General features: G+C 32.9%; 1 protein-coding gene across 6 annotated transcripts in view; it reads right to left on the bottom strand.

Moving 5' to 3' along the window:
• Positions 1-18,060, bottom strand: part of POT1 (protection of telomeres 1) — a 108,826-nt gene that overhangs the window by 46,854 nt on the left and 43,912 nt on the right. The window lies entirely within an intron of this gene.

Below are 18,060 nucleotides of genomic sequence, written 5' to 3'. Positions count from 1 at the left end.
GGTTCTGTGCCTAGCTTATTTTACTTAACAATATTCTCCAGGTTCATCCATGTTGTTGTAAATGACAGAATTTCCTTCTTATGTCTAAGTAGTATTCCACTGCGTATACAGACCACATTTTCATTATTCATCCATTAACAGATGCTTAGGTTTATTCTATACTTGACTGTTGTGAATAAGCCTGCAATGAACATGGGATGTCTCTTCAACATACTACTTCCTTTTGATATACATAGTATATCCACGGTTTCAGTTACCCACAGTCAACCATTATCTATAAATATTTAATGGAAAATTCCAGAAATAATGTCAGTTATTCCTTCATGCAGGGAATCCATACTGTCCATGCTCCCTGACAGTTTGTCACTTAGAAGCTGTTTCGGCTATCATATCAACTGTTGAGATATTGGAGTGCTTATGATCAGGTAACCCTTATTTACTTAATAATGGACCCAAAGTACAAAAGTGATGTGATAAGTGCTTAATTAAACTTTATCATAAGTATCTATCTTTAGGAAAAAACAGTGCATACAGAGTTGAGTACCATCCATGGTTTTGGGCAGCTGCTGGGGGTGTTGGAGCATATCCCCTTTGGACAAAAGAAAAGTACGTACCCAGTAGTGGGATTATGGGATCATATTGTAGTTCTAATTTTCTGAAGAACCTTTATATTGTTTTCTAATACCTGTGCTAATTTACATTGCCACCTACAATGTGCAAAGGTTATTCTTTTTCACATCCTTGCAATAAGAGTCTTCTGTCTTTTGATAACAGCTATTCTAATAGGTGTGAAGTGATATCTTGTGGTTTAATTTGCATTTCTATAACGATTAGTGATGTTGAACATCTTTTCGCACACCTTTCGGCCATTTGTATATCATTTTTAAAGAAATGTCTATTCAGGTCCTTTGCCCATGTTTAATTTGGGTTGTTTTCTAGCCATCTAGTTGAGTTTCTCATATACTGTAGATATATTAACCCATTATCAAGTATATAGTTTGTAAAAATATTATCTCCCATTCTATAGATTGTCTCTTTATTGATGTTGGCTGTGCAGAAGCTTTTTAAGTTTGATATAATCCCATTTGTCTATTCTTGCTTTCATTGCCTGAGCTTTTGAGGTCCCCTCCAAAAAAATCTTGCTTGAATTAATGTCATGGAGCTTTTCCCCTACGTTTTCTTCTAGTAGGTTCATAGTCTGGGGTCATACATTTAAGAATGTAATCCATTTTAAGTTACTTTTTGTACAAGGTATGAAATAAGGTTCTAGTTTCATTCTTCTGCATGTGGATATCCAGTTTTTCCAACACCATTTACTGAGGTGACTGTTCTTTCCTCATTGTGTGTTCTTGGCACCTCTGTCAAAAATCAGTTGGCTCTAAATGAAGAGATTTATTTGGGGGCTCTCTATTTTGCTCCATTGACCTATGAATCTGTTTTTATGCCACTATCATAGTGTTTTAGTCACTATAGCTTTGTATAGTTATGTCCTCACTTAACACTGGTCCCTGGAAACTGTGACTTCAAGCAAAACGACACATCATGGAATCATTTCTACCATAGGTCGACTGATAAAAATAAGCAGTTGAGTTCCTATGTCATGTTTCTGGTCAAAAATCATCACCAAACTTCTACATGAACACCTAATATCAAACATTAAATTCTAATACCAAAAAATAAATGTGAGCCATATGTACATTTAAGAAAGACTGCTTTCAAAAAGCAAGATAATTATTTACCCTATTTTGGTAAGTCAGTGAGTGATGACAGTCCTAAGTGGTGGTGGGTTAAAACAAGGAGTACATGCTCGCAAAATGAAAATTTTAAAAACTACCTTCTACCACTATGCAATTCAAAAACAATAACAAATATGGCAGCCTCAGTGTGCACTTTTGTACTGTACTGCTTCATTTGTTGTCACAAATTTTATAATTATTTTTTGAATGTTTATTTTACTATAATTTGTATTCATTCATTCACTCAATCATTCATGCATTTTCCAACCTGCTTATTCCAGTTCAGGCTCATGAGTGGCTGAAGCCTATCTGGGCAGATTGGGGTGCTAGAGGTGAGCCAACCCTGAACAGGGCTCCATTCCATTGCAAGGAGCACTCTCACACACCCATATTCCTTCATACTGGAACAATGCAGACACACTAATTAATCCAAGGTATACATTTTTAGGATATGAGAGGAAATGAGATAACCCATGCAGACTTGGTAAGAATATATAAACTCCACACAGACAGTGGCCCTTGGTAGGAATCAACTTTTTTTGCTTATCAACATTACAACAAGGTGACATTGAACAAAATGATGTTATTCAAAGACCTGCTATAGTACATTTTTATGTTAAATAGTGTGATACCTACTGTTTTATTCTTTTTGCTCAAAATTGCTTTTACTATTTGGAGTCTTCTGTGACTTCTTACAGATTTTAGAATTGTTTTTTCAATTTCTATACAGAATGTCATTGGTATTCTGACAGGGTTTACAATGAATCTATAGATCACTCTCGGAAGTATAGACATTTCAGCAACACGGTTTAATATTGTTGAAATGTCCATACTATCCAGAGTGAATTCAATCCATGAACATGAGATATCTCTCCATTCATTGGCATCTTCAATTTCTTTCATCAGTATTTTACAGGTTTCATTGTAGAGATCTTTTACCTTCTTGGTTAAATGTATTACTAACCACAAACCAAAGAAGGCAAAGGACACAAAGAAATTTGGAGAATGACGACTATGTGTTATCTTAATGATGATTTCACAAATATATATATATATACATACACACACACACACACACACACACGTCAAAACACACGTAACTGTACCTTTAAAGATGTGCCCTTTAGTGTATATATCAATTACCCCTCAATAAAGCTGAAACAAATGTATTCCTAAGTATTTCATTTTCTGTAGCCATTGTAAATGAAATTGCTTTCCTGAGTTCTTCCTTGGCTACATTATTATTAGTGTATAGAAATGCTTCTGACTTTTATACATTGATTTTGTATCCTGCAACTTCACTGAATCAGTTTATTAATTCTAAATTTTTTTTGGTGGAGTCTTTAAGGTTGTCTATATATAAGATCATACTGTCTGCAAAGGGGGACAATTTAACTTCTTTTTCAATTTGAATGCCTTTTATCTTCTTCTCTTGCCTAATTGCTCTGGCTAGGACTTCTACTAGTACTACATTGAAAAGAAGTGGCAAGAGTGGGCATCTTGTTACAGATCTCAGAGGAAAAGCTTTCAACTTTCTCTGCATTTATTAAAATGATCATATAATTTTTATGCTCCATTTTTCTCATAAACATTTGATTTGTGTATGTGGAACTATGCTTACATATCTGGAATAAATCCTACTTGGTCATGGTGAATAGATTCTTTAATTTGCTGTTGAATTTGGTTTGCTAGTATTTTGTTGAGGATTTCTGCATCTATATTGGCCTGTGGTTTTTTTGCTTATTAGTTTTTATTGTCTTTGTCTGTCTTCAGTCTCAGGGTGCTGCTGGCATCCTAAAATTAGTTTGTAAATATTCCCTTCTCTTCAATTTTTGAAACAGGTTGAAAACAATTGGTATTGGTTCTCCATTAAATGTTTGATAGATTTGAGGCTGCCTATATACATGATTCAGAAAATGCATTGACTTTCTGTCCTTCCTAGCTCCCTAGTAATTAAAGTATAGAGATTGAAAGGGAAAAAACCCCAAAACAGTGAAGGAAAGGAGAGTGGGAGAAAATATCAACATATTTCAGGATAATGGAAAGTAAGTGGTTAAGGGATAAACAGAGGAGGCCAAAATCCAGAAGATGCTACAAAGAGAAGATGGGAGTTTAAGGATGAGAGTAAAAACTAGGGCTGAAATCAGGGGATCAATTATAAGTTTACACGCAGAACAACTGTTTCAATGACTACCCATCCTTATTCTCCACTTCCCTAAAAATGGCTTCAGGTAGCATCTTTGTATTAACGACCTTTCCATTTTGAAAAATTCTAGGAACACAGGCCCTTTTCCAAGGAAGCTGCACTGATTAATTGAGAAGAACTAAGACTTCTCATGTTGGTGTTAACAACTAGAAAAAATTCCTCCTCACCATCACATTAGGGAACCTACAGCCTGGTTGGCAGTTCTCACTCCACCCACCCTAGACTGAAATTTTCAATCAATATGCCCTAACAAGTACTATTAGTCACTATCAAGTTTCCCACTAAAGAGCGGGTGGGGGGGGGTGGGGGCAAATTGGAGAAATGAACTATTTACATACAAAGCAAAAGAGAAAGTTATATAAAACCTAAAATAAACTATACCTACATTCTTAAATGTAAAAAGACAGCAGAAAATTACCAGACATAAAAATAAAAATGGAAGACACTGTAATCCCCGCACTTTGAGAGGCTGAGGTGTGTGGATCATTTGAGGTCAGGTGTTCAAGACCAGCCTGGCCAATAAGGTGAAACCCTGTCTCTATTGAAAATAACAAAAATTAGCTGGGCTGTAGTGGCACTTGTCCGTAATCCCAGCTACTTGGGAGGCCAAAGTAGAAGAATGCATGAGCCTGGGAAGTAGAGGTTGCGGTGAGCCGAGATCACACCACTGCACTCCAGCCTGGGTGACAGAGTGAGACCCTAAAAAAAAAAAAAAAAAAAAAAAAAAATTAAAAAAAAATGGGGTTATGAAGGAAAAGGAGAAGAGAAGGGAGTGAGGGGGAAGAAAAAAAGGAGAGAGAGAGTAAAGGGGGAAAAGAAGGGAGGAAAGGGAGAGAGGAATGGGAAGGAAAAGGGAGATGAGAAAGAAAGGAGGGTAGAAAAGAAATCTGAATTTGTGAGAAGGGTGAAATAAAACAGAAAAGCACAAATGAGAAAAACTTTAATAAGCACTTTCAGAAAGAGTAAAAATATATTGTATGCTCATCACTTGAGGACCCACTGGATCCAATTTTAGTTTTTAAGTTTCCTTTGTCGATATTTCTTATAATTAGTAAGGATTGATATTTCATGACATTTTTTTCTGTTGGTAGTCTTCCAATGGCCAATGATAAATTTTATTTATTTTTCAAAGTAGATACACTCTTACTTGCAATTACCACATGGCTCTACTGTACTCTTTTATACAGCTGAGACACATTGTAAGATCTTTTTCCTATATCTTGAAATATAATTGACATTCATTATCTGAGTAATTATTTCATCATTATGCATTAATTATTTCTATGTATGCCTAAAAAGCCAATTAATTTTTAAAATGTGAAATGAGGCAATTGTTTAGAAGGATGGTACAATAATGAAATAAATAATCATTATTATATCATTCTTCAGTTTTTGTACTGCAAGATATAAAAAATCTGAAGACACCATCTTTTGAGTTTCTTCTTTAGCTCTATTTAAACATAGTTAAAAATTCAGAATTTTAAAATTCGTGCCCACAGTCAGTGAGAAGAAAACTGATGGAGGAAGTCATTTAACCATTATTAGATGAATCAGAAGCTAAATGCAAAAACAGCAACACTTTAGATAATGATGATAAAATTGATCACATAAGTGAAATCTCAGACTATTTATCTCCAGATGATATCCTATATAAAGCTTCTCAAGTGCAAGAATTGATGCATGAAAATGTATTTCTAAAAATAGGGAGAAAATACAAGATATTTCTAAAAACAGAGAGGGAATATGGTATTCTTATTCAGTAAGTCATTCAACAGAAATGACTTCACCATACGATATTCTGGGACACGACTGAGGACCATTCCATTTTGCTAAAAGGACTTGTGATGGAATTCTTTCATCTTACATGATATTTGCACACCAAAATTTACATAAAATCCCATGTAAGTGGATATGCTGAAGGCAAATTTATACATAAAGGTAATGGAAGGAAGAGGTGATATCAAAATGAAAGATAAATCTTTAATCATTTGAATTGATGTTTACAAGTCTAAAACAGAAACTGTTTTATAATTATGGAGCAAAAACAGCTGCTCTCTCCAAAAAATGATTGAGTCAGCAAAGTTTTTACAAGTATTTTGATGATGCCAGTGCAAGAAGAAAAACCAAAAGCAATAAGCTAGAACCATTTGTTTGCATATCTTCAAAACAAGAAAAATATGGGATTATGAAGTAAAAATGACTTTGCCATTGTTTATATTTTTTAAAAATTTTAATGACTTTATTACTTCTTTATTTTCATTGCTGTATAATATTTGAAAAGTGACTTAAAAATTCAAAAACTTTAAAAGTTATTGGACCCATATAGTAAAATATAGTGATTGTTTTTCCTATTATGCTTAGGAAAAAATATGGACAAGTTGCCAAAAAACTGATGATATCTTTAAGAACTTAAAGCAAAAGGGGAAAAAAAAAATGACAAAAGGGCAAAAAATAGAGAAAAAAAATAAGTGAGAGAGAAAACTCAAATAATTGGGCTTTCTCAACTCTGGTTTCTGAAACAGAGATCCTCTTCAAAGACATCTGGATATGGTGCAGCCTGCTTCCCCAGGATGAGGTTATAGCCTCACTTTTGCAATCTGGTTCAAAACTCAGAGGACCTGAACATATGTGCCATTACTTAAGTATATGGACTGTTTCTTTAAATTTTTCTGAAACATATATATTAAAATAAATTCACATGGCAGGAATGGGATATCTTTCTCAACTCTAGCACTTATATACTTTTCTGGAACATTCCACAGCAAATACAGTAAAAAATTCAGGAGCAAAAGAAAAGCCATACAAAAATATTCTGCTCACTGTTCTACTCTATGTAGACTTTGTTTCTGTTAAGTTCCGTACCCCAGGCAAAAAAGTCAGAATGGAAGAACAACTGACAATCTTATTCCATAAAATCAACCTTAGCAGTACAATATTTGACCAAGAGAAGCCCCAAAAGTAAATTGTTCAAGAACAGAGGAAGAAAATTTACTAGAAATGAATGACACAGTCTTTCAATTAAAAGGTCCCACAGAAGGCAAACAGGATAAATGATCACATCAAGTCACCTAATTGTGAAATTAAGGCACACCAAATATTTTTTGAAATTCTAAAATCTTCTGTAGAGAATAAAACAAATCACCAATATATGACTCAGAAGCAGATTAACATCAGACTTTTCTATCAACATAACTAGGTTTACTAAAAAGACAACAAATTAATGGTTTCAAAAGTCTGAGGAATAATTTTGATCCTTCAATTTTATTAAATCTGACAAAACTATCAATCAAGCATAAAGATAGATTAAGAACATTTTCAGATTTTGGTCAATCAGATATTTTACCTCCACAGTATCTTTCTTAGGTAATTCTCCAGCAAAACAATAGGAAAAATCATAAAATGGAAAAATGCAGAGTACAGACAATAGTAATGGATCTCCCAGGTTGACAGAGAGCAGGTTTAGCAAAAAACTACTCTAGACTATAGTAGAAGAAAGGAAAGTTCCATTAAAAAAAAAAAAAGAGTAACCACTTAGTATAATGTTCTCCAGATTCCTTCATCTTGTTGCAAGTGACAGAATTTCCTTCTTTTTTTCCGTGATTTCATTTATACATGGAATCTAAAAAGTCAAACTTATAAAAGTAGAAAGTGATTATCAAAGCCTATGTGGTGGGGGTGGTAACAAATGCTGGCCGGGTGTGGTGGCTCATGCCTGTAATCCCAGCACTTTAGGTGACTGAGGCGGGCAGATCATGAGATCAGGAGTTTGAGACCAGCCTGGCCAACATGGCAAAACCCCATCTCTACAAAAAATGATTAAAAAAATTAACCAGGTGTAGTGGCACATACCTGTAAACCTAGCTATTCAGGAGGCTAAGGCATGAGAATCAACTGAACCCAGGAGGTGGAGATTATAGTAAACTGAGATCGTGCCACTGCACTCCAGCCTAGGTGACAACAACTCTGTCTCAAAACAAAAAGGGGGGAGATGCTAACCAAAGGATATACAAACTTTCATTTCAACAGGAGGAATAAATTTTCAAGATCTACTGCACAGTATGGTGACCACAGTTAATAATAATGTATTGTATATTTCAAAATTGCTAATAAATTTTAAATGTTCTCACTACAAAAAATAAGTGTGTGATGTAATGGGTATGCTAACTAGCTTTATATAATCATTCCCCAATGTATACACATATCTAAACATCACATTATCCCCCACTATATATATATATATAAAATTGTTTGCCAATTTAAAATAAAAACTTAAAACAATAAATAATCCCATACACAGCTACATATTCATATAAACTTGAGGGCATAGTGAAGGCACAGTTTTATTATTAATAATAGCAACAAAAAAGAGAAGACATTAGAAATCCCACAAAATATAAAAGGCTGTACAGGAATATCTGATCAAAATATGAAGAAAACTAAAATGTAGCATAGAGATAGCCAAATAATGAAAGAAATACGTACGCTTACAGAAGAGAATATAAATGCTCTCAATTAAGATAAAAGTAAAGGTACACCTGACAGAAGACTAGAAAAGAAAGTAAACAATAATACTAACCAAAGTTGAATAATAAATGAAAGACAAATATATTATTTAAAATTAAAGAGAATAAGAAAAACATGAATAAAAATTTAAAAGGGATATTTTCCACAGTATACAACATTTATATAACATAAACTCTTCCTCTGAAAATACTAATTGTGTGATAAATTACAACCACTTCACACCACTTTTAAAATCATGTCTCAAATCATAAGTAAATCCCAGGATAAAAACAAATAATCCAGGAGGTGAACCCAGGTGGGAGGCAAATTCAAAAGCTAAAACACATCTGAAAGGGCTCTTACTAAAAGTCTAAAGTTTTGGACATTATATACCAAGTCTGAGAAAAGAAACTACAGCTTGGTCTATTGCAAGGTGGAAGCTGAAAGTGAGCTATCAGCATAAATTGGTGACCGTAAAAAAAATGGAGCTAGGGAAAAATGAATCCACTTGCTAGCATAGGGAATCATGAAGAAAATCTGCCTGTCATTACCATGGTTTGGAAATGAGGGAAAAATAATTAATAAGCCAGTTTGTGGAGTAACTGGCATTAATACATTATACATTCTATGAAATTTCTGTAGATATCCTCTTAGTCTGGTTTCCTTTAACTTTTGTTATGTTTTGATTTTTGTTAATGGCAAATCACATGTTGACTCTAAAGTTAAAATGGAGGAGCAAAGGGTTACACTTATATAAGACATACTTGAAAAAGAAGAATATAATAGGAAGCTTTTCTGTAGAATAGCAAGATTAAAAAGTAAAGAAATTAGGATAATGCAGTGTTTTCTGAGAGGGAAAATTCATTCTTTGGCAATATAAGATTTTAGTGATAAAGAGAAAAAAATCACTATCACTTCTCTCCAATATTTGTACTTCAACTATGGAAAAGTTAATTCCTACTATGTACATTAAAGGTTTCAACTAAAAACAAATCCCACAATACAACAACTGTTCTTCCACACAGCACATCCTTTATGTTACATGACATCCAACTAACATTCTCTCACAGAGGATTTTTTGGTAATTGGTTAAAGTGTTCCTCCAAACACTATACTGGCTATTAACTTTGCAGCTGGATTCCTAAACATATTCCCAATATTGTCACTTGAACCTGTTTCTGCTATAAGCAGAACTGTGATTAATACCTGTATTCTTTTGTTTCCCCTTTTCCCACAAATGTGACACAATTAAGCAATTTCACAGTGAAACAAATGATTGATTTGCCAATTTCAAGCACACACACACACACGCACACACACACACACACACACAATGTACTTGGCATAAAACACAAATACGTTGAAGGTTTGAAGTTTCTTAAAATTTCATAACAAACACAAGGGCAAAGAGATCACTAGTCTAACAAAATCCAATTCAGATTTTAAGCTGTAGTAATTCTGAATTACTCCTCTCATTTTAAATGCTCCAAATTGACCTACTTTTGTAAATTGTGGATATAATACAAGATCAATAGAAGAAAAAAAACTGTGAATTTAACTAGGCATAAATAATAATAAATAGTTTAATTTAAATGTTAGCCAAGATGAACTGATAAAGCCCAGTCCCTGCAGCACTTAAATAATATAGAAGAATGTAGTAACTATAAAAAACTATTGAAAGTTTTGTAAAAATTTAGGTTTAATCTAAATTTTAAAATAAGAAAAATTGTTTCACATTGTGTTTTTTCTATGAAAATGTCAACCTTCCAAAAGATGACCTAACAGACTGCAAAAGACTTTAGGTAACACTTTGAGAAACATTATTGTAGACCCACTATCTAGGTCTTCACAAGGCCACCTCTTGCTTTTACAGAATTTTTGTGCAAATTAGAAAAAGACTCTTGTTTCTCAAATAAAAGTACTGCAAACACCTAAACAGTTTTACAGAGAGATGTGACTGTGTCCAAGAGAGCAGCGGCCTTGGCCACACACACTATTCTATTAAATTACTGAATTGTAGGCTCAGATACACTTATGGTAGCAATATTTTCAAAATATAATCTACCTGCTAAAATGCAAGCTCTCTAGAAACATATTAGCATCTTCTTAGAATCTCCTAAGGTTATCTATTAATGAGCAGTTCAAAATAAAATACCATTTCAATATACAGTCATGTGTTGCTTAATGATGGGGATATGTTCTGAGAAATGTGTAGTTAGGCGATTTCATGTAATCACAGAGTGTACTTACACAAGCCCAGATGATGTTTATTTTTTAATTTATATACGTATTTTGATAAGAAAAAATAAATGTCCCAGCACCATTACTAAACATCAGTCATTTACCCTAACTGATCTGTTATGCCAATATCAAGAGCCATGTATCAGGTTTCTATATATTCTCCATTATAATTTTATGAGACCACCGTCATACACGCAGTCCATTGTTGACCAAAATGTTATGTGGCACATGACTGTGCTTTATTTTTAACTTAAATATGTATATATTTGTAAAAGGAAACAAAATTCAGGTTGAGGAAACAAGTGGCATTTAAAAAATCTATTCAATAATCTCTCAAGAACAGTAAGAAAAAAATAGCAAGCTAAAAGAAATATTAAATAGCTTTCAGGTTCCCTCAATTAGCATTAGATTCATGGCATGAAGGGAACCACACTATTTGTTTTAACAAATAATAACAATGCAAACTGCTAAAATATGTCTTATTTAATTGCTTCAAGGAAGTTAAGTGTTCTACCAAACAGACACACACACACACACACACACACACACACACACACACACCCCCCTTCAGTAACGACTTCACAAAGGAATAAAACCTTATTTTTCACTGTTTCTCAAAGGAAGGTACAAAGCTAAAGGTAAATTAGAAGTTTATCTTCTTGTTAGCCAACATCAACAGGGAAAGTGGAAAGAGCAGAAAATCCTTTAATAAATCAGCATTTGTACTTTAAATAGTACACAGTCCCTATAATACATATATTTAAACTGTTCATAAAGTTTTGACTTTAATGCTTTAGTAACACTTCATATTTAAACTGTTAACAAAGTAATTAGTTTAACACTTTTGTAATACCTCACATAGCTTGATATAAATCTGGAAAAGATAATAAATGATAAATTAAGTCCTCTATTTTGCAATCTTGAGCAATTCACCTAATTTACTCAGTATGATTAAGTGTAAATTGCCTTAAGAGTTTTATTATAAGGGAGGGCTGGTAGTTGATCTAAGCAAGGTTTTGAATCAAAGAAGCACACATGCATAAATTAGACAATCCACAAAATAATTCCTCCATGAAAGTTGCTTTATCTCCTTTTTATCTACTAAAACACTGCTGTTTTTAAATAAATCAGTATTTGAGCAACACCGTGCCATTGGTATTAAAGTGAATCATTTACATTCAAGTAATACCTATGAAAGCAAATCACTGAATCAAGCTACATTATGTGCTGTCATCTTACTTCTTTTACAAGGAAACTTACTGTACAATACGAAAATAAGAGCACTCTCTTTATTTTTCTGGTATGAGCTTACATAATTTCCCCTTGGCCTTTTATTCTATTGTAAGAGCATGAGAGCACGGGAAATGAAAGATGAAAGCATACATGTCATGATATAACAAAATTATGATATATACAATAACACAGATTAGACAGATGGTACACACTGCATGCATTCATAAACGTTATTCTGGTGGAGCTTTACTTCTATGTTTTACACTATACCTAAGACTAGAGACAAAGTCTTTTAACTGAATGAATAAAAGACCATATCACAAGTTTTAAGAATGAAAAAACCGCACTAAATTTTATGATTCATTAAAACAATTCAAATTGTAAACTAATGGAGACAGAGATATTTCTCTAAATTCGTATGCTAATAATTTGCTTGAGGAAAAAGTCATGAAAGATGAAAAGCTAGTGCTAGTCTCAAGCTTCATAAAATGTCATTCCTGCAAATGAGAAAGAGCAAAAAATAAATATAAAAGTGCAGTGATGGGGGAAAAGTGTCTTTTCTCCACCTCCATTCTCTAGATGAAAATGGATAGAAGTTGGAAAATAGTATGAGTAAGCTGAAGTAGGGAGGCTTGTTTCAACTACCCAAATCATTAAAGAGATAAGTAATGACCAGCCATGACCTGTATGAGTTCCATTTCTGAAAGGCAGTCAAGTACCTGGGAAGAGTCTCCCCTCACTTACCTAGGCATATCATAATATTTTTTTTTTTTGGCTCCCGAGATAAGGAAAACTCAGTGTCTGTCTGATCCACCAACTCCATACATCATAATAGATATAAGTCATCATTCAATTTGAAATACATTCAAAAAGCATGGTATCCTTCACAAATGAAGATTCTATCTTACATAGCCAAAAGATGGAAAAGTAGTTTTATAAATTGGAGAAAGATTAAAAAAGTTTATATAATAATTATAATTGTATTGTAATTATTATTCATTAATTTATCTGTCTTCACAAAATTTAATCCTTTGTCAGAAACAATGACATATATACCTTTGAATTTCCCATGTCATATTATCTGGCATATAGAAAATAAATGGTTTGCTGAATAAACAAACAAATGAGTGAACCAAAAAAAACAAAACTATGTATTATGTTCTATACATTAAATGAAGAGGACATCCTTATGGTTTTAATATTATTTAAATATTCAAGTAAGTGAATATGAACATATCACAGGTCATGAGTTCACAACATGGAGTTCAAAGTGGGGGAAGCATGAACCATAGATACATGCATAAGTCTGTATACATGTATGTTGTGTATTTTTCTAGGATAGGTTCTATAACTGTTATCACATGTGTATGATTGCAAAAGGCTTTTTTGTTTTAAAATGCCAAATGTGCATTTTCAATTTAAAAAAATAAAAAATATATGAAATAATTAAAAATAAATTTTGGGCTGGATGTGGTGGCTCACACCTCTAATCCCAGCACTTTGGGAGGCTGAGGAAGGATTTCTTGAGGCCAGGAATTTGAGGTCAGCCTGAACAACAATGCAAGACCTCCACCTCTAAAAAAAAAAATATTTTAATTAGTTGGGTACAGTGGCACCTGCTGGTATTTCCAGCTACTAGGGAGGCTCATGTAGGAGGATTGCTTGAGCCCAAGAGTCGAGGCTGAGGTGAACTATGATCTCGCCAGTACACTCCAGCCTAGCTAACAGAGCAAGACCCTGTCTCTCCTAAAAATAAAATAAAATAAATTTTGATGATAAAAGGACATTTCAATATATGTTGATTCTGTAATACTTGAGGGATTCTTTCTCAGTTTTCTCATTAACCTTATCAAAATTGAATAGGAATGTTAGTATCTATAGCATTATATGTTCTTTTAACAACAGGACTGATAGACTCTATGTAAGAATAAAAACTTTACTCCAAGAGTGAATATAAAGCTTGGGAATAGTAGCATTTCCACCAGAATACGATTGCTACCAGAAATAAGATAACATGCTACAGGTCATATGTAATCTTTATTGTTAAAGATAAGAGGAACGTTTTCAAGAAAAATTCTTTATAAAGGAGTAAAGATGCCAAATTGCTACTATTTGCTTCTATCACACTGAATTTAACATTTATAAGATGAATTTTAATGAAAAATTCTAGCTAATGAAATACAACAGAATAAATGTTTCCATCTACCTAAATTTGAATTGCATAAAGGTAATTTTCCACCACATAACTAGTTATGTACATCTGGATGTTATTTAGATTGTGGCTCTGTATTTGTGAAATCATATTGCTTTAGGTAATATTTTAAAAAGCACAGCTGTGGACCGTTCCTGTACATCTATTCTTGTACTTCTCTGTGGTAATACTAATGAAGGTGATCCTTTCTTGAACACAAATATCAGTGCTATTTGTCTAATATAACTGTAACTAAAGTTATCAGAGAGATAGTTTTAAAACTTTATTGTCTGGCTAGTAGTCAAGATACCTTGCTATGTCTTAAGGTTTATTTAAAAGCTTCAATGACTAGGTTCAGAAAAAATCGACATTCATTTTAATTTAGTAACTCAGAAGAAACAAACATATTATCTCTGTAATAACAGATGGCTTGTTACTAGCCATGAATTTTTCACTAAGGGATTGCAGTGATTGAAGTAAACATATCTGATAGAGATATAAGACACATATGCAAATATAATACATATTCTTGTTCCCCATGGCTTTCATTTTATATGCAATATTTAATAACATTATCATGAGAAAATATGGTTTTTCTGTCTACTGATAATGTTGTCGTTTCAAAAGAGCTATCATTTTAGCCTATATTATTATATTTTAAGATGTTTTCAAAAATAATGTATTTGCTGATCAATTTGTTAAAAAACTTTTTAAATTATATCTTCCATCAAGTTAGACAGACATATAGCAACAATGCAGCTTATTCCTAAGTTTGGGAGGCCAATTTAATTCAACCAGGTAAAACTTCAAACTGGAAGAGGGTCAACGTGATCACATCTTTACGACTAATTCTCAGAAGAGGCAGCACATATAAGATTTTGAGGAAAACTTATGGGGAGAGGAAACTACTAAGGGAAAACTATGTGAGTATATGCTGAACAGTATGATGGGGGTAGGGAAATGAAGACTTTGGGAATAAGCTGATATGAAAATATTTGAGAAATACGTGTTTAAACAAAAATTTCTCTACTTCACTTTAACACCTCTAAAACAATAGATATTAAAGAAAAACAAATTTTCCACAAAACATTCTTTTGCAGTCTTCTGGCTTAATATGAGGTCTATTTAAAACTTATCTTGTATTTAATAATCTTCACAATTTTTATATACAAATAGACTAATTTTTTAATGTTATACATTAATAAAATATGCTGACCACAAGAAAAAGATTTTCCCCCATCCGCCTGACCAAACAATAGATTCCTAGTTCATTCCTCAACAGTAAAATTTGTATATATGTTATCTTTATAAAAAAAAATAGTTTTGTAATATGAATTCAATGAGAATATTGTTGTGTTTGCAACACGATCACAACTCCTGGCATGCAGCAGATAAAGTCTACATTTCAACAACAATATCCATGTTTCACATTTTGAACATCTCTGAAATAGGGCTATATCTTAAAATTGATAATTAAGCAAATTTAGCAGCATTTTTCCCTTCTTTATGATATACAAAATGATAAAGGCTTTTACAAATAATGGTGTTTTAGAATAGATGAAAATACAATAATTAATGTTAAATTTAGTAGAGCTAAATTAAACACAGGTCATGTGTTTCTGTTCACTTTATTATCTCACAATAAACTGAAATTCATGTCTGTTTACATGTTTGTTAAAACCTTACATTATCATATAGCAATAGGTTATACATTTTTACTTTACTTTTAAAACTACCCAAATATATATACATCTCTGTATCACTGCATATATATGTATATATTTATATAAAATCATGGCCAGGGCCAATGCCAGGAAACTTTTTGCCTATGTTTTATTCTAGAACATTCAGTTTCAGGTCATACTCAAGTTTTTAATCCATGTTGAGTTGATTTTTTGTGTATGATCTAAGATAAGGATCCAATTTCATTTTTTGCATGTGGATATAGTTTTTCCCAACTCCATTTGTTGAAGAGACTATGCTTTCCCCATAATATACTCTTGTACGCTTGTCAAAAATCAGTTGACCATAATAAATGTGTGGGCTTATTTCTAGGCTCTCTATTCAAATTCCATTAATCAGTGTGTCTGGCTTTGAAACTGTCTTAATATTGTTACTTTTAAACATATTTTGAAATCAGAAACAGAGAGGCCTCTAGGTTTCATCTTTCTCAGGATTCTTCTGGCTATTCAGAGTTCTGTATACTTCTATATGAATTTTAAGATTGATTTTTCTTTTTCTATAAAAAATCCTACTTGGATTTTGATAGGGAATACATTCAATCTCAGATGACTCTGAGTAACATGGCCATTTTAACAAAAAAGGCATAACTCCTGTAACTGTACTTCACTTAATTATACTTTGTAGATGCTGCAATTTTACAAAATAAAGGTTTGTGACAATTCTGCACTGAGCAAGTCTATTGTCACCATTTTTGCAACAGTATGTGCGTCTGTGTTACATTTTGGTAACACTCACAGTACTTCAAACTTTTCCATTTTCATTGTATCCAATATGGGGGTCTGTGATCACTGATCTTTGGCATTACTATTGTAATTGCTGTGGGGCACCACAAATCACACCCCTATAAGACGGTGTAATTAACCAATAAAAATGTGTATTCTAACTGCCCCATCAACCAGTCATTCCCTTCTCTCCCTCTCCTGAGGCCTCTTTATTTTGAGACACAAAAATACTGAAATTAGATGACTTGATAACCCTATAATGGCCTGTAAGTTTTCAAGTGACAGTCACATTATTTGTAGTCAAAAACTACTTAGTAAACTAGGCACATCAAAAGCTAAGCTACACTGAAAGCTAGGACTCTTGTGCCCAAACAGCCAAGTTGTGAATACAAAGAAAAAGTTCCTGAAGGAAATTAAATGTGCTACTTTAGTGAACACAGGAATGAGAAGAAAGTCAAAGAGCCTTATGGCTGATACAGATAAAATTTTAGTAGTCTGCATAGTTTCTTAAGAAGGAATCTACTCTTGGTAAAGATGTTACGAATATTTTTGAAATGACAACAAAGGATTTAGAATATTCCATAAACTTAGTTGATACAGCAGCAGGAGGGTTGAAGAAGACTGACTGAAATTTTGAAAGAAGTTCTACTATGAATAAAATGCTATCAAACAGCATCTCATGTTACAAAGAAATCTTTTGTAAAAGGACGAGTCAAGTGATATGGCACACTTCAGTACCCTCTTATTTTAATAAACTGTCACAGCTACACCAGTCTTCAGAAAACACCACCTTGACCAATCAATCATGTCCACCAGCTGGGGACTCAACAGGAAGGAAGGTTGGGAAGGGGGTGTGGGATAAAAGACTACATATTCGGTACGGCGTACACTACTTGGCTGATGGGTACACTGAAATCTCTGAAATCACCACTAAGGAACTTATCCATGTAACCAAAAAACCACCTGTACCACAAAAACTTGTAAAATAAAAAAGACATAATAAATAGCACACTTTATAGTCTATAATAAACACAGCTTTTAAACATTACTTTTAAATGCACTGGGAAACCAAAAAATATTTGTGACTTTTATTGTGGTACTCGCTTTGTGACCTATAATCAATATCTGTAACCAGTCAATATCTCCAGGCTTGCCTGTTTTAAGTCTTCCAATCCATAAGCACAGAATATCACTCCATCTAATTTGTCTTTTTAATTTTTTCAGCAATGTTTTGTATTTCTCAATGCACAAGTGTTTCACCTCCTTGGTTAAGTTCATTTCTAAGAATTTTCTAGTTTTTGATGCTATTATAAATGTGATGGATTTCTTCGTATCATTTTCAAACTGTTCACTGTTAGTGTGCAGATAAGCAACTCATTTGTGTATGTTAATTTTCTTTACTAAATTTATTTATTAGTTCTAATAGTTTTTTTTGTTAAGTATTTACATTTTTTATAGGGACATGTCTCTTCAGAGAAAATCTTA

Source organism: Cebus imitator, unplaced genomic scaffold (assembly GCF_001604975.1).
Source record: "Cebus imitator isolate Cc_AM_T3 unplaced genomic scaffold, Cebus_imitator-1.0 Scaffold636, whole genome shotgun sequence".
Classification (NCBI taxonomy): Eukaryota; Metazoa; Chordata; class Mammalia; order Primates; family Cebidae; genus Cebus; species Cebus imitator.
This window is presented reverse-complemented; position numbering and strand designations above follow the sequence as displayed.